Source organism: Dipodomys merriami, unplaced genomic scaffold, assembly GCF_024711535.1.
Source record: "Dipodomys merriami isolate MVZ:Mamm:240054 unplaced genomic scaffold, mDipMer1.0.p SCAF_164, whole genome shotgun sequence".
Taxonomy (NCBI): Eukaryota; Metazoa; Chordata; class Mammalia; order Rodentia; family Heteromyidae; genus Dipodomys; species Dipodomys merriami.
The window spans coordinates 783,234-802,225 of NW_027202982.1; the positions used below are offsets into that span (position 1 = coordinate 783,234).

Genomic DNA, 18,992 nt, shown 5'->3' on the forward strand with positions numbered 1-18,992 from the left:
ATGAGGAAAAAATTCTCTCTCTCTCTCTCTCTCTCTCACACACACACACACACACACACACACACACACACACACACACACACACACACACACACCAAAACCAAACACGGGTAACCCAAGGCTTCAGCAGTCCCTGAGCACCTGAACATCCCAACCCTTGAGAATATGGCACTATCACCCTCAGACAACCTGTAGACAAAACTCATAGCCTCTCACATGTCTAGAATGGCTCATGACACAGCATGCCATTTCCTACAGTACACAACACTAGGTAGAAAACTCAGCTACCTTATTCTTGGTTGTTGGTCATGGGGTTTGAACTTTGGGTTTGTGCGCAGCTCCTCAGCTCTTAAATTGAAGGTGCACGGTCTAACACTTAAGCCACCTAGCAACTTCCGTTTTTCTGTTGGTACACTGGAGATAAAGTCTCACAGATTTTCCTTCCCAAGATGTGTTTGAATCGCGATCCTCAGATCTCAGCTTCCTGAGTATCTAGTATGACAGTTGTGAGCCACTGGCAATGTCTGGCTTCAGCCACCTTCTTATACCCAGGGGAAACCCTACTTTGTCAGGCCACAAACCACATGTAACCCTTCACTTCAGACTTTGACACCAGTATACAAAACCATTCTTCCATGGATGGAGAGAATATAAGTGACATTACCCACACACCTCTATTCCCATTCGCCCACTCCCTGCCTAAGAAAGGCCACGAACTGTGGAGTTCTTGGTAAGGCAACGCCCACCATGCTGTAACTTCACACTTGGGCAAATCTGGGGAGTTCTTAGAAATGTCTGTACACTGAGGCCAGCAACTGGTCTCCCAACCACAGAAACCCCACTACTTCACCATATCTTGCAGGCAAGGAGTGTCTTCCATTCTTGGTTTTTTTTTTTTTTTTTTTTTTTTTTTGGTTGAAGGGCTTGAACTCAGGGCTTGATGATGAATTTTGCTCATGACCAGTGCTCTACCATTTGAGCCATAGTGCCGCTTTTGGTTGGAGATTGAAGATGAAACTCTCATGGGATTTTCCTGCAGTTGCTGGGGAAACAAGATCCTCTGGATCTCAGCCTCCAGAGTAGCCAGTATGACAGGCATGAGCCATCGGCGCATGGTTTATGGTGTGTCATTCTCTAGAATTTCCAACTAGTCCTCCTCTAGACACTACCACCTAGTCACTCCTCTAGATCCCTCAGGGACAGCAAAGGAGGCTCGGAATCTGGGTAGGGCCATAGGCATTTAAGGGCTCCTTCCACATCGTTATCCCTCTCTAAGCTCCCATCCACCTCCTCTGGATGGCCTGGTCATCTGGTGCAGATCAGACCCACTAGGACTTCTGGGTTCTGCCCTGTATGCCCCCACCCCACCCAACCTGTATCTGAGGATTTCTAGGGCCAGTTGCTACATGTCCTGTTGGAAGATGATGGGAGGGTTGCTGATAACTGGGTCTAAGGGATCCTAGGGAAGAAGGTGTCCAGCTCCCCTGTGTCAAAGAAGGAGACACAAAAAATGGATGGATCTACCAAGAGCTACAAGGCATAGCCATCCACCTGTGACCAAGGTCCCTCAGAGTGCTGTTTTATGTTGACAGTCCTGGGGCTTGACCTCGGGGCCCAGACGCTGTACCTAAGCTTTTGCTCTATGTGAGCGCTCTTCCACCTGAACCTAGGTGCCACTTCTAGGAATCAAACCCAGGGTTTCATGTGTGCTAGGTGCGCCCACTACTGCTAAGACAACCCTGGATCCAAACCTGGATAGCTTTTCTTCTGTAACCCTTCAGGCCTGTCTCAGGAAAGTCTTTCACATCTGTACCGTGTGTCTCAGCAGCAGCCCTGGCTGGAAATGAACATGCTCCTCTATGTTGTCCTTTATGTACAGCTTCTTTGCTCTCTGTGATTCCTGTCAGATCTTCCTTGTTAAGCATGATCCCTTTTCAAGTGCTGCTTCTAAGAAGCCTGCTCCAATTACCCTGGAAGAGTGGGGTCTTCTCTGCTCTGCAGGCTGCTGGCTTTGTCACGCTCTGCCTTCCTGCTCATGTGGGTTGAGAGCACATGAAGGGGAAGGCCTGGCTTCCACCACTCAATAACTGAAGGCTCTGATACACTACCCAGGGACCGGTGTTGTATCACACTTTGTGAGAGGGCTCTCGAGGCCCAGGCAATCTGGGGGCAACAAGATAGGTCCATTTCTTTGTGTGGGCTTGAACTCAGGATCTGGGAGCAGTCTCTCTGAGTTTTTGTGCTCAAGGCTGGTGCTCTACCACTTGAACCAAAGCTCCACTTCTGAATTTTTGGTGGTTCCATGGAAAGAAGAGTCTCACCAGCTTTCCAGCTTATGGCTGGCTTTGATCTCTGACCCTCAGATGTCTGCCTCCCAAGTAGCCAGGACATCAAGTGTGAGCATGAGCCAGAGGTGACTGGAACCAGAGCCTTTCTTTTGAGCTTCTGTTTATCCCATGTCAACTAGCAATCTCTAGTTAAAATACACAGTTACAGGGGATCAAGTTCCTCTCCTAGTTCAGTTAATCCAAGGAGATAAAGTGTCTTTGGAAAAGGCTAGTCTGAGTTGGCCTGGGTGAGCGCAGGCGTGCGCACGCGTGTGCACGCTCGTGTGTGTGTGTGTGTGTGTGTGTGTCTGTGTGTCTGTGTGTGTCTGTGTGCGTGTGTATCTAAGTTTCGGGGATACCTACCCTATCTCTCCAGTGCCTCATCCTCCCAAAGGTGAGTACATCCAGGATCCCCAGCCCAAGAAATGCAGGTAGGAGAGGGTTTATAAGGTCATATCGAGTGGAATGATCTGACTTCGATCCTGCAAGTGAAGCCTGGAAAGATAATGGAGAGAAGGAGAGGTTTAGAGGAACATCAAGAGAAGCCCATTACCTTTGGCTACAAGTACCAGAGAGAAGACTCAATCCACCCTTCTTGAAAGTAAGATAACTGGTGCACACTATTCATTTATTTCATTATTTTTTTGTGAGTCCTAGGGCTTGGATTCAGGGCCTGGGTGTCATGCCTGAGTTTCTTTTACTCAAGGCTTAGGCTCTACAACTTGAGCCACAGCACCATATCTGGCTTTTTTTGGGGGGTGGGGTGTTGGTTTATGTGAGATAAGAATTTCACAGACTCTCCTGCCTGGGCTGGCTTTGAGTCGCGTCCATCAGACCTCAGCCTCCCCAATAGCCAGGAGAATGTGTGAGAACCACCGGCACCTGACCACCACCATCTATTTATAATCCCCTAGGGCCAGTGCTGGACCACCTGCACTGCACCCCCCTTGTTGTGAGTGGGAAGCAGACATGGGTGGGTTTGATACTTCAACAGCCTACGTACCTTTGAGCATTGTTCCAGTTCAGTCTGATGGCGGCTTCCTCGTCATACACAGCAATGACCTGGCTCTGTCACAGAATAAAATGTCCCCCAGGAGGTGTCAATTCTGGGGTCTTTCCTCTTCACAGCACCCCCACTCCCTGAAACAACACACCCCAGAAAAGCAAAATAGACATAGAGTGAATTCATTTTCTTATAACCAGGGTCTGGCCAGAAAGGTAGCAGTGGGGAATCCCGATCCATACCAGCCTGAGCATATATTAAGTTTCTATCTTGGAAATGCCCAAGACAGAAAGTCTTGGCTCAAAATGGTAGAAGACCTGACTGGCAAGCCTAAAACCTTGAATTCAAACCCTAATATGCTAAAAAGAATCAGAGGACCCATTCCAGAGGCTCATGACAAAAATCCTAGCTGCTCAGGAGGCTGAGATCTGAAGATCATAGGTCAACCTTTAAAATAGGTTTGGCCTCGGCCATCAGACATCATGATGAGAAGACCCAAAGTCTGACCCATGACTGTGCGCTCCATACTAAGAGGGATTTCATACTTACTAAGTGCTGGCCATGCTTTGTGTCCCCCTGGGGAGCCATCCCCTGCGGGCCCAACCCCCAGTTCCTCCCAAGCTCCCTCTGCCACCAATCAGGCCCAAGGGAGTAGTCAGCTCCAGGGCACACAGATACCTTGGTCTTATAATTTAATGGTGCTGAGTTCCCATCAAGCATCTCTCCCTTCCAGGTCCCCAGAACTCAGCCAGAACAGGCGGAAGTTACCAAAGGGTCCAGCACTCATTGTTACAGCCCACATCTACACACACACACACACACACACACACACGCATGAACACACACACACACACACACACACACACACACACACACACACACACACACACACACACACACACAACCAGCAGGGGTGGTTCATGTTTGTCTTCCTTGCTACTCAGAATGCTGAGGTTTGAGGATCACGTTTCAAAGCCAGCCCATGCTGGAAAGTCTGTGAGGCTCTTAACAACAGTGAACCACCAAAAAGCCAGAGGTGGAGCTGTGGCTCAAGTATCAGAACAATATCTTTGAGCACAAAAGCTCAGGAACAGAACCTAGGCCCTGAGTTCAAGGCCCAGGTCTTCTACCTCCAAACACACACAGACACAGACACAGACAGACAGTCAGAAAGACAGACAGACAGACACACAAGCACACACACACACACACACACACACACACTCACACACACACACACACACACACACACACACACACACACACACACACACACACACGGACAGCCCAAGGATTCAGCAGCTCCTGAGAACAGAACCATGAACTCTCTCCATTAGGATCACATCCCACCCTCAAGAAGGTGGCACTACAGACATCAGACCCACTATAGACAAACCAGTAAGCCTCTCACGTATCTGGAATGTCTCATAGTCCACCATGGCAGTTCCTACTGTACACACTACTATGCAGAAAACTTAGCCCCCTCTTTTTTGTAGTTGGTCATTGAAAGACCCCAGACTCCTGGGATACTTTCGTCAATGGGAGGGCACCCCAGAAAACTCAGACTCCAGGCCAGGAGATGCAATAAGCAAGAGGTGTTTATTTGACGTTTGCGCAAACGGACTCTCTGTCCCGAGCAGACAGGGAGCCCCCAGCAGCAGTTACAAGCCTTTTTAAAAGCAAAAATCACAAGATTAACGCATAACACAAAGCATCCCATGATTGGTCCATTTAAAGGTCATCATATATGCCAACAGTCACTTTGCCACGTGGGAAATTTTGTAACACTCTTTGTAAAATGACTGGCCCATGGTTGGTTTAAGGGGGGGTTTACATGGTTACAGGCCTATGATTGGTTGACATTTGGATTAGCTTGTGGTCTTGCCAGGTGGTCGTTAAATCAAGGTCCTGTCTGGGGAATTTCTAAATGGGAACTGAGGAACACATACTGTCTGTTCTTTATCTACGACCACTGACCTTGTCCTGGGGCCGGCATCTGGTCCCTGAAACTTCTTTACTCATTTTTGGGAAGGGAAGGGTCAGTGCCAGTGTAAACAAGTTTACAGAAGCAGAATCAGCAGTTAGCAAATTAGCAAATGCTAAAATGGACGCAGCCCTATTTTTTCTAATTCTTCAGTCATGAGGATTGAACTCGGCCAGGGCGCTGTCCCTCATCTCTTCAGCTGAAGGTGAGTGCTCTCCCACTTGAGCCACAGAGCCAATTCCTGTTCTCTGGTGGTCCATTGGACATCAGTTCTCACAGACTTTTCTGCCCATGATAGCCTGGAACTATGTTTTCACATCTCAGACATCTGTGTAGCGAGGATGTGAGTTGTGAGGCATCAGCGGCTTCTGGCTTCAGCCACCTTCACATACCCAGAGGAAACCCATCCTGGTCAGGCCACAAAATTCTTGCAATCCTTGACTTCAGACTTTGTCACCCAACATCCAAATCTATCCTTCAATGGAGAGAATACAGACACAACAATCCCACCCCTAAAACCATTCGCCCACTCCCTGCCTGTCACAGGCCATGACTTCTTGAAGCTGTGGCTTCAAACTGGGGCAAACTTGGGGAGTTCTTAGAAATGTTTGTATAGTGAAGCCTGCACCTTGTCTCTCAACCAAAACACCCCCCCTCCTCTTCCCCCCCACCCGGCCACACTTCCACCATCCTTTGCAGTTGTGGAGCTTGAACTCTGAGTATGGGTGCTGTCCCTGAGCTCTTCAGCTCAAGGCAAACAATCTATTACTTGAGCCACAGCACCCCTTCAGGTTTTCTGGGTGGTTCATTGGAGATAAGAGTCTCAGGATCTTTCCTGCCGAGGATAGCTTTGAACTGTGATCCTCAGCTCTCAGCTCCTGAGTACCTGAGATGACAGCCATGAGCTACTGGCACCCGGCCAAAGATACTTTTCCATTCCTTTCACCCTGTCCCCTCAGGTAATTGAGATCTAAGGATTACAGTTGAATGCCACCCGTGGCAGCAAAGTCCATGAGAACACTTTTCCTACAATTAAACACCCAAAAAAGTTGGAAGTGGAGCTGTGGCTCAAATGGTAGAGTGCTAGCTTTGAGCATCAAAGACAAGGGATAAGACCCAGGCCTAGCTTCAAGATTTTTCTAGCAAAGACTCACCCAAGAAAGTGAAACAGGTGGGCACACAGGAGCTCAAAGCTCACACATAATACTCAAGACTTCCAGAACTGACCCCATTCTCTGATTCTCTAGATTCTATGTCTTACACAGTGGCAGTCTTATATGGGACTGACCATGCACCAAGTTATGATATTAAAGTACAATCTCATACTGAGGATCCCCTGACCTTATCAAGGACTCAGGATCTCTCAATGTCCTGCCTTGACACTGGGCAGCAAGGTGAGTCCTAGTTATCCAACCACAGGATGTGGGAATGGAAGGATTTCTCGGCCAAGGGACTGGAGGGCTCTAGGTCCCTCTCTCTAAGGAAAAAGGAGAAAAGGGCTGATCCATCCCAAGAAAGTTCGTGGGTTTTGAGTATCCTCAAAGCAACAACACTGCTCCGAGCCCAGTTCCTCTTGTTTTCCCACCAGCCTCCCCATGCTTGCCCCACCTTCAGTCAGCCCTCTCTGAATCCCAGATCTGCCAGGTAGACTAAAGGCTGAGCCAGCAAAGAGACCCACATCTGCCTCTGAGAATGGCAGTCACGTGGTCCTAGCACCCCCTAGAGGAAGTCCCGCGTCCCAACTCCCACCTCATTCCCTGGCTGTCCTCTGCTTTGTCTCTGGTGGAGGAATGAAAACCGGGGGTGTCATCTTCAGATTCAGCCATTGAAAGTCCCAGTCCCCAAAGATGTACTGCACAGGCATCCTGCAGTGGACAACAGCCAGGCAGTCAATAGTGAACCCAAGGAGGCAGGCTCTTAATAGAAGTGTGGCTGGGTCAAGCACTCTATAACTTGTGATCTGTGTTGTCAGGCAAGGTCATGGCTCCAATGTCCTGACATACCTGACCTACGATCGTCCTCCCCCTTCATCTTCCTGCTTATCCCTTGCCCTGCCCCTGAAACTCCCTCACCCCAACACCTCCCTAGCCCTTAGACACTTTCTTATTATCTGACTAGAAAATAACTTGCTGGGGCCAGGATGATTGAAACTTGGTGACTCACCGTGAGCCCTGAGGCTGCTTCTCCCCAGCAATTGGTGACCACAGAGCTCCTGGATATCATGAAGTTGCTGAAGGTCAGTGGTTTACTCCTACATACTGGCTTTAGGCTCTGAAATGCTACCCACAGGAATTGTGAATGGATGGCTCTCTCGATCCAGGGACTCAAAACCAAGGCTCGCATGCTCTCTTCTTCCTTCCTTTCCTCTTTTTTCCCCTTCATCCTTCCCTCCACTCTCTCTGATTCCTTTTTTTCTTTTTATTTTTTATTGTTAAAATTATGTTCAGAGGGGTTATAATTACATGGGCAAGATAATGAGTACATTTCTTTCTTTTTTTATTGTGAGAATACCATACATAGGAGTTACAATTACATGGGCAAGATAACTCGTACATTTATTATCAAACATTGCTGTCATCTACTTGTTTCCCCTTCCCATCCCTTCCCATACTCCTCCACTCCCACACCTAATCCTCCCCCCCACTCCCAAGCAAAGTTGTTAAATTCGTTTTTTCGACATAATGACTTGTACATCTCATTGTTGCAAAGGTTCCACCTGTATACCTAGTAAAATGATTTGTTTCTTTCCCTCCACAAATTACACCAATATCAAATACAGTGAAATACATAGGGGAGGGACATTCAAAGCAAGATAGAAATCATCTGATAAATATGATAGTAACAATTGCATGAAAGGAAAAAAAAACAAAAAAAATATTTGAATACTTATCTTGGGGTATATTCCACTAACATCAACTTCTCTGACCTTTTCTGCTTGACTCAGACATATACTAGTTATTGCAAATAAGGGAAACCATGGGACCTATGTTTCTTTGGGACTGGTTTATTTTGCATAATAGAATTTTTTCCAAGTTTTTCCATTTCCTAACAAATGGGGCAATATCATTCTTTCCGATGGAGGCATAGAATTCCATTGTGTATATATACCACATTTTCTTGATCCGTTCAACTACTGAGGGGCAACTGGGTTGCTTCCATATCTTAGCTATAGTAAATAATGCTGCAATAAACATAATTGCGTAGGTAGCTTTAGTGTGGCCTTGTTTGTGATAATTTGGGTAAATGCCCAAAAGTGGGATTGCTGGGTCATAGGGAAGCTCTATGTGGAGTCTTTTGAGGAACCTCCATACTGCTTTCGAAACTGGTTGAACATGTTTACACTCCGACCAACAAAGCAGTAAGGTTCCCTACTGTCCACATCCCCTCCAGCATCTATTGTTATTAGAGTTCTTGACTATATCCATTCTAACTGGGGTGAGGTGGCTAGGGAGGTTGAGCATTTCTTCATGTGTCTATTGGCTATCCTTCATTTCTCTTCAGATAAGTTTTTCTTTAAGTCTTTAGCCCACTTAATTGTTGGGAAGGTGTTTCTTTGAAGATTTGTTGTTGGGGATTTATTTTTTTTTTTGAGTTCTAGGCATATTTTAGATATGAGACCCTTGTCTGTTGTATGGCTCGTGAAGAACTTCTCCCAATCCGTGAGCTATCTATCGATCTTGGTAGCTATGTCCTTTGCCATGCAGAAGCTCTGCAATTTCATGCAATCCCATTTGTCCAACTTTTCTTTGATGTGTTGTGTTTCTGGGTCTGTATTAAGAAAATTTCAGCCTGTGCCAAGGAGTCCTAGGGTGTCTCCTATTCAGAACCAACACTGTTTTGTTAATTCTTTTTCTTTTTTGATTCTAATTCATTTAATTCTGATTTAATTTTAATTATTTCTTTCTGTCTAGTAGATTGGGGTTTATCTTGCTTGTCTTTTTCAAGGAGGCTCAGCTGTTCATTAAATTGTTAGTTTCAGATCTCTCCAATTTGTTGATGTAGAAACTCAGAGCTATAAACTTGCCTCTGAGTATTGCCTTTCTGTGTCCCAGAGGAGCTGGTAGTTTGTGTGCTCATTTTTGTTGAATATCATGAACACTTGAATTTCCTTTCTAATATCTTCCATGACCCACTGGTGATACACAGTGAGTTGTTCAGCCTCCATGTGTTACATTCTTTGTTGGCTTTTGGTGTTTAATTCTAATTTTATTCTCTTGTGGTCTGAGAGAATGCAAGGTATGACTTCAATGTTTCTAAATTTGGACAAGTTTGCTTTCTGGCCTAACATGTGCTCTTTTTTGGAAAATATTCCATGTGCTGGTGAGAAGAATGTGTATTCTGATGCTGCTGGGTGAAATATTCGGTAGATGTCTGTTAAATCTATTTGATCTATACAGTTATTTTTGTCTGCAGTCTCTCTGTTGATTTTTTGCTGAGTTTATCCATGTAGTGGAGATATTGGTGTGTTTATGTCCCGGACAATTAATGTCTTTGGATCTATTTGAGATTTGATAGAAAGTGTTTCTTGCACAAATTTTGGTGCTCCATTGTTTGGAGAATAGATATTTAGAATTGTAATATTCTCCTGAAGGAGAGATCCCTTAATTAGTGTATAGCGACCTTCTTTACCCCTTCTAACTAATTTTAATATGAAGTCTATTTTATCTGATATTAGGATTGCAACTCCTGCCTGTTTATGAGGAACTATTTGCTTGGTAGATTTTGTTCCAGCCTTTCACATTCAAAATGTGTTTGTTTTTATGGGCAAGGTGTGACTACTGAAGGCAACAGATAGAAGGATCTTGCTTTTTAATCCAACTAGACAGTATATGTTGCTTAATTGCAGAGTTAAGCCAGTTAATGTTAAGAGATAGGATTAAGAGGTATTTAGGAGTTCCTGCCATTTTATCCACTTTCTTGGGAGTTGCGGCACCTGGGTTCTTCCTATGGTTCTTGAATTCTCAGTTTGGGTGTGGTATCATTGCCTTTACTGTGGTCCTGTTGGTTTTCTATGTTTAGGACATTTTAAGTACCTTTTGTAGGGCTGGTTTGGTGGAGATATATTATTTCCATTTTTCTTTGCTATGGAAGGTTTTTATTTGACCTGAGGTTATGAAGGAGAGTTTAGTTAGGTAAAGTATTCTTGGTTGATAGTTGTTTGTCTTTAGTGCATGCCAGGCTCTTCTTGCTTTGATTGTCTCTGCTGAGAAATCTGAGGTGATTCTAATTGGTTTCCCATTATAGGTGATTTATCTTTTCTCCTTCACTGCATTAAGGATCCTTTTCTTGGTCTGAATTGATCCTTTGCGGATTATAATGTGACGGTAGGATGTCCTGTTCTGGTCTGGTCTATTTGGAGTTCTAAAAGCTTCTTGTATCTGAATGGGCCTATCTTTTTGCACGTTTGGGAAGTTCTCGGCTAGGATCTTGTTAAACAAATTTCCTAGACAATTAACTTCTGTCTCTAGGTGTACCTCTACACCCATTATGCTCACATTAGGCCTTCTGATGGTGTCTTCCAAGTGTTGAAATAGATCTATCTTATTTCTTGGACTTGTCTTGGATGGTATATTCTTTCTCTATAATATCTAGGTTGTCTTAAATCCACGAGTTTTGATCTTCTGCATTGTCTAACATACTGCCAAGACTTTCTACTTTGTTTGTTTTTTCTCTTCTAATTGATTGGCTTTAATGGCTTCAAATTCTTTGTTGTAACTTTGTTTTAGATCTTGTGAGAACTTCTCTACTTCCTTAATTTGATGTTTCGTGTTTATTCTCAAATCAGTTAGTAGATTTGTTATGGTTTCCTTGGACTCTCATTCCTTCTGACTGGCTCCACTGAGCATCCCCTTCCCGGTCTCCCTGATTTTTTGGGGGGGAGGCGTCAGGTCATGGGGCCTGAACTCTGGGCCTGGGTGCTGTCCCTCAGCTCTTCAGCTCAAGGCTAGCACTCTACCACTTGAGCCACAGCGCCTCTTCTGGTTTTTTTCTTTTTGCTTATGTGATGCTAAGGAATTGAACCCAGGACCTCATGCATGCAAGGCAAGCACTCTATCACTGAGCCCCCTTACCAGCCCATGTCTCCCTGATTTCTTTCAGCTCTCTGTTTTTGTATTCCATGAATGCCTCCATTGATATTTATCTATTCTCAGCCCTATCTCTCAGTCCCTGTATTTCTCTTTGATTAGCAACCTCATGTTCATGCATTTCCTGTAGTTCTCATTGTATGTTCTCAGCCTGTTCACACCATTGCTGACTTGCTCTTTGTCTGTTCTCAGCCAGCTCACGTAATCGTTATCTATCTCTTTGATTGATCTGAACCTGCTCACACAATTCCTTTATTTCTCTTTGAGTGTTCTCAATCTGCTCAGGAAATTCCTATATCAATCTTTAAGTAGCTTTCTCATGCTCATGAGACTCCTGTACTGATCTTTGGTTTGCCTCCTCTCTCTCCCTATCATGCTCACACTGAGAACTTTGCATGTCTTCACTCTTTTCATTTATACTGTTTACATGCAGTGTTTGTAGAGCTTTTTGGGAACTCTCTTCTGCATTATTCATTATCTCATCTCTCTCCTGATTGTAAAGAGTGGGAGTTGAGATCCCCGGGATTGCCATTTTTCTTGTGTTTCTCCAGCTTGTTCCACCCATTTGGGATGAGAATAACACCAGTTTTGTGCTAGAACACTATAAAATAGTGTTTGATAGGTAACTATCAAACAAAGTCTGTAGTTGCACAGTCAAAATCTGCAGATACAGTCTTGCTCAAGAGATACAATCTATTGAACATTAAACAACTATGTCTTAATGGCCTAAGAATAGCAAAGGAGAATTTGGCAACCAGAAATTATTGTATTTAGTGAAAATGTGGGGAAAAATAGTATTAGAGGGATGTGGGAAGATGAGGGAGAGTTGAATTAACCATGTCCTCATCTCAAAGAGGGAAATGGATTGGACAGAATGATAGCAGAGAGAGGAAAAAAGGAAAAAAGAAAAAGAAAGAAAAAATAAGGAAAAAGAAGAAAAAGAAAAAAGAGAGAGAAGAAAACAATGGAAAAACAAATATTTACAATTAAAAAGTGAAACCCTTAAAAACTGCAAGTTTGACGGAATAGTATTCAGAGAAGAATGAGGACGGGATGAGAGGAGGGAGGGATAGAAAGGAGACATGAACAAGTAGAAAAATGAAAATGTTTAAAATATTATATGTTTATAAAGTGGTAATACTGCTATTAAAAAATTAAGTCTAAGAGGTTTTGAATTAACAAATTTCTGGATTAAGTGTGTACACAATGGAGGATAAGATCTAATAATCGATGACGGGTATATTTGAGAGTCAGCAGAACAGCAATTAAGTCATGCAGAAAAGAATGACAAAGAAGAAGTGAAAATAATGAGAAAAGAAAGAAAAAGAAAAGGATCAAAAGGTCAATACAGAAAAAAAAGCACACACATATACACCTAAAATAAAATTTATATGAGGAAAAAATAATATAAAACAAAAAGGTTTAAAAATTAAAGTTAAAAAAATTAAAAATAAGGTACAAAAAAAGGTCTATTCTGTATCTCCCTTGTGTCCATAACCAGTCTCTTGGTGGAGTCTCTGGTCTGCTTGTGGTGTTTGGTTTTCCTGCGGCTTGATCGGTTAATTAAGTCAGTTTGTTTGGGCATGCTGAAAAATGCTCTGCTTTTCCCAGGATTTTGTGATCCTCCTCCCAGGCTAGTTCAGTGGGAGAGGGATCTGTTTTGAGTATCGCAGAAGAGGGAGATGGCTGTGCCATGAGGCTAGGTTCTGGGTTGAGTTGAGGCCTTTCATCAAACAGTAGGTCTTCCTTGAGGGGCTAGCTTCTGAGACATTCTCAGAATCCAGCCTCGAGCCTTTCTCAGGGTTATGTTTACTGAATTTCAATTGATTGTCTAGGCTGCTGTAGTGAGGGGCAGCCTGTGGCTCTGTTTACCCAATGAAGAAAGCCACTCCTGGGGGGAGAATTTCCTCTGCTTGGGGTGGGTGATTATTTCCTGGGAGGGGTTGAGCCTGGTAGGTCTGGGCAGGTTCCTCTGACCTGCTAAATGACTGTCTTGTTTTCTCCCAAGGCCTGAGTTGGAGCTGGCAGCTCATCCAGGCCTTTGTGTGTATCAAGATGGAGATTAGTTTTGAGAAAATTATAATTAAAAGCACTAAGTGCATAGCCTAAAGACACACAGTGAGGAAGGAAATGAGTCAAAGTTTCCAAAAACCTTTCAGCAATACAAAAATGGTAGGTAAAATCTCTCGATTCTCTTATAGTCTCAATTCAATACTCATATTGTCCAATAAATACTAACATAACAATTATGCTCATGGTAATTGCTTTTTGTCACATTTTGTCTTCAACACAGACTGTGTTGGTGACATTGGGTTATCATGCACAAACTGAGATTATAAATTGTGGTCCAAAGAGAGCCAAATTTCTTCTGTTCCACAGTTTTAGTATCCTTTTTAAAAGCACTAAAACTTTTACATACCATCAGTTACTGTCTTGCAAGAATCCGAAAATGAAATAATTTCACATATAATCACTCCAAAATGCTTTAAAAGTAGGAAATGATAAAAGCGGACTTTGTGAAGTAAAGTTTCTTCTACTTTTAAAATTATTCTTAAAGCTATGTGCTGGTTGGTCACTCCTGTAATCCTGTCCACTCGACATATCTACTTAGGAACTTGACATCTCTGGATAATTGTTGGAAGCCAATCAGGGCAAAAACAAAAACAAAAAAAAAACCATAAGATTATTTTTCAAAAATTTAAATGAACTAGAAAAGGGCCAGGAATGGAGATGTAGCTAATATATTAGCTGACCAATCTAGAGAGGCAAGGCTTAGCGAGTCCTTGAAGCCCTTAGTTCAAACTCTGTGCACACCAACAATAATGTATGCACACACACAAGCATGTATGTGCACACACACAAACACACACACACACATACACACACACACACATTCAAAATATCTTCTGGTCAGTGTACTGCATTCATTTCTTTGTTAACGATATTATATGGGTAAAATAATAGAAATAAACTCTTTCATCTGAGAACATTTTTAAACTTTTTTATTGTAAAAATACTGTACAGAGGGGTTACAGTTACATGAGCAACGTAATGAGTACATTTCCTATCAAGCATTGTTACCTCCCCTTTGTTTTTCCCCCACCATCCCTTTCCTTCCACCTCCACAAGTACACTCCTCACCACTCCCCATCCCAACCCGGCCTAAATTGTAAAGTTCGTTTTTCAACATAGTGTCTTGTGCATCTCATTGTTACAATGGGTCAACCTGTATCCCTATTTAAGCATTTTGCTTTTTCCCTTTCCCTCCCCAAATTAGAGAAGTGTATATACAAGATGCAGGCGCAATGACATCAAATACAGTGAAAACAGGAGTTATGTTGTGTGTAAGGACCATATAAAGATTTAAAAAATCACATTGTACGTTATAATTACGTTAGAAACAACAGCAAGAAAGAAAAAAAAAAAAACACCCGTGTTCCTATCTTGAAGTTCATTTAGCTTAACATTACCTTATCTAGTCATATGCACATAGTTTTTTTTTTTTTTTTTTTTTTTTACCATTACTGCTTATACCAGACATATATTTACTTAATGCTAATAAGGGATACCATGGGTCCTATGATTCTTTGGATTTGCATTTTTTCCATTTCGTAACAAATTGGGTGATGTCATTCATTCTGATGGATGATAGAATTCCCCCCACACACACACCATTTTCTTGATGCATTCATCTCCTGAGGGGCATCGGGGTTTGTTCTATATCTTAGCTATGGTAAATAATGCTGCAATGAACATAGTTGTGCTGGTAGTTTTAGTATCGTCTTGTTTGTGTGGATCATTTCGGTGAATGCCCAAAAGTGGGATTGGTGGGTCATAGGGGAGCTCTATGTGGAATCTTTTTTTTGTGTGTGAAAATATTGTACAGAGGAGTTACAATTACATGGGCAAGATAATGAGTAAATTTCTTATCAAGCATTGTGGCCTCCTTCTTTGTTTCCCCTTCCCATTCCTTCCCATCTTCCTCCTGCCCCCCCATCCAATCTTCCCTGCTCCCCCACCCCCACCAAAGTTGTAAAGTTTATTTTCGAGTTGTACATCTCATTGTTGCAATTGGTCCTCCTGTATCCCTATTTAAACGATTTGTTTTTCTCCTTCCCCTCCACAAATTATAACTACATCAAATACAGTGAAAGCAGGGGTTATTCTGTGGGGGAGGGACATACAAAGCAACAAAGAAATAATCTTATAAATGTGTTAAAATCAATTGCATGAAAAAAAAAACATGTGAATACATATATTAGGGTTCATTTACCTGACATCAACTTATCTGAACTTTTCTGCTTGACTCAGACCTATACTAGATACTGCAAATAAGGGAAACCATGGGACCTATGTTTCTTTGGGACTGGTTTATTTTGCATAATAGAATTTTTTCCAAGTTTTTCCATTTCCTAACAAATGGGGCAATATCATTCTTTCCGATGGAGGCATAGAATTCCATTGTGTATATATACCACATTTTCTTGATCCATTCATCTACTGAGGGGCATCTTGGTTGGTTCCATATCTTAGCTATAATAAATAGTGCTGCAATAAAAATATTCGTGCTGGTAGCTGTAGTGTGGTCTTGTTTGTAAACATTTGAGTAAATACACAAAAGTGGGATTGCTGGGTCATAGGGGAGCTCTATGTTGAATCTTTTGAGGAACCTCCATACTACTTTCCAAAGTGGTTGAACATGTTTACACTCCCACCAAGAATGCAGTAGGGTTCCCTTCTTTCCCCATCCCCTCCAGCATCTGTTGTAAAAATGTGGACTGCCTCACGAATTTGTATGTCATCCTTGCACAGGGCCCATGCTAATCTTCTGCGTATTGTTCCAATTTTAGTGTATGTGCTGCCGAATTGAGCACAGACCATTTTTTATATATAAAGTGTAATTGATTTTCTTAAACTAGATAATTCAACAAAAAGTAAGTTCAAAAGTATTGTCGTGAAATTTTAGAACTATATATTTCTTACATAAGCACACATTTAAGAATAAAGTCAAGATTGATAATGTCAAAAACAAAATAATTCCGTATATTAGTTGTTCAAGAGATGTGTAGCTAGAGGAAATCAGTTATTCTATACAAGTCACCTGTCATAATGAACACTGCAGCAAGTGTTATAGTTTGTTAAAAATTTTAATGTTTTGGGCTGGGAAGGTGGATCAATGGTAGAGCACTTGCCTTGCTTGCATGAGGCCCATGGTTCTATTCCTCAGCACCACATAAGCAGAAAACAAAAGCCGGACATGGTGCTGTTGTGGCTCTAGTGGTAGAGTGCAAGCCTTGAGCTGAAGAGCTGAGGGATAGTACTCAGGCCCAGAGTTCAGGACTCACGACTGGACCTTCCTCCAAAAAATTTAATGTTCTAAATATGTTTAATTTTGGGAATTTGCTTATATATGCCAAAATTAAGACTTTTTGTCAGGTCATAAAACTTTTCCATAAAGTATTTAAGATTTATGGTACCAGACATATACTACTAAGTATGTCCAATTCAGAGTTTATAGAAACGCTACTAATGAGAAGTTGCAAAGTCTTGTGTAAAGAAACAGAGCAAAGAATTAAGACTTTTACTACAAAGCTTCTGTTACAACTTTAGGGCTTCCTTTCTTTATATGTTAGTGAGGAACAAATGATGACATAAGCCATTTATAAATTATGAGATGAGAAATAAATAGTAATCTTAGAGGGCAACTTTAAAGACTTCTCATAGCCTATACAATTCATTGAACATCATAATTTTAGCCAGTTTTAAATGTACAGGAATATCAGAAATAGTAAAATCTAATATGTAGTACACTTGAAATACTGGAAACACTGGTATTTGGTTTTTTATTTTATTAATCATTAATATTTAATTATTGCTTTTCTTTATTTGTAGCATTGTTTTCTTGTTATAATATAATACAAATTTTTGTAAGTCGTCATTACGAGGTACTTTGAGAATGTTACTAGGATGGCCAAACTATTTTTTACAGGTGCATGTGAATTTACAAATTTACAAAATTAACTCAATATTGATTAAAAATTTTCTCAAGTAGAGTCTGAATCAGGAGTGTTGATAAATGTCCACACCGAAAATCTTAGCCCTAGGCTGAATCAGTGGTATTACAGAGTTGAGGCCACAAAAGTGACTAATGTGTTTTGGTTAGTTTTTTGTTTTTGATTTTGTTGGTTGGGGGGCTTGAACTCTGCGTCCTGGATCCTGTCCCTCAGCTCTTCAGCTCAAGGTTAGTGCTACCACTTGAGCCACAGCACCACTTCTGTCTTTTTCTCCTTATGTGATGCTGAGGAATCAAACCAAGGACCTCATGCATGCAAAGCAAGCACTCTACCCCTGAGCCACTGACCCAGCACCTGAGAGACTGTATTTTAAAACACTCATCTAAACAACATTTGCTTTCTGCTTTGGGTTATATAATGAAATATATGAATAACTTTTTATATTTTTATGTATTGTCATACTTCTAAATTTATACTAACTTCAGCCACTTTGTCCATTTAAAAGTCATGAAATATCTCTGAGTGTTTGCTTCTGTGAAGATTGTTTTTGCATTTATATTTTCTTCTGAGTAATCTTTATTTTTTATCAAAATCACTTTATATTTTATGTTGATGGGTTATCATATATCAAATATCTTCAAATGTACCTGTAGAGTCTAAAGATTTCAGTATGAATATTCTCATACAGCTCTTGTTCATCTGTTATGCACTTTAAGAATTATATTTCTCTCTCTCTTTCACTCTCTCTCATTTCCTCTCTTTCGCATTCATGCTCCATGTCTGCTTCTTAGAATATCTGCTGGTCTACTATTATCCTTCAGAATCCACTGGTTTTGTGGGAACATGATAAGGACCATTAGTTCCCCTTGCATTCTTTAAGAGTTATAACAGTGCAGTGAAATTATTCTTTGCCATTCTAAATGGCAAAACAACAGATCTAGGAATTCCGTTTCACTTTTAGTACTATTATAAATTTTATCTCATAGGAATCATTGGAACAGATAAGATACTTTAACCTGTGACCTAAAAGTTCTTTTTCTTTTACAAACATCCTTTTTCTTTTATTATCAGTAAGTAACAAAAACAAAGCTATCCTATGGAAAGTAGGCTGAAGTTGTTCACAGGGATGAAAAATAAGGTAATGGGGGAAGTGAGCACAGATGCTCAGAGCAGTTTATCATGTACATTTTGTGAGAATGACAATGTGATGTAAACTGTAGATTAAATCAATCACTGAACACCTGATATATATATATATATATATATATTTGTATATGTACATTTATTTATGTATGCATATATGTGTGCAATTGTCCTTATATATGTATACATGTATGTTATACACACAAATACACACATAGATATACACATGTATACATGCACACATGAGAAAGACACATAGATACAGTCAACACAAATTTCAGTACCTGTTGAATATGCATTAGACGAAATGCTTGGAACCAAATAGGTTGACAATGTAATTGTCTCTAAGACTTCTTTTAACCCTCCTCCTATCTCTTAAAACTGGTAGGTTTTGACAGATTCGACTTGAAAAATGCAGTACATGTGACAGCAAAT

At 41.6% G+C, this 18,992-nt stretch overlaps 1 non-coding gene across 1 annotated transcript; it reads right to left on the minus strand.

Moving 5' to 3' along the window:
* Positions 1 to 16,167: 16,167 nt before the first annotated feature.
* LOC138828807 (U6 spliceosomal RNA) lies at positions 16,168 to 16,274 on the minus strand. The gene has a single exon (XR_011372369.1). It is a non-coding gene; the product is annotated as a U6 spliceosomal RNA (small nuclear RNA).
* Between the last annotated feature and the right edge of the window lie 2,718 nt (positions 16,275 to 18,992).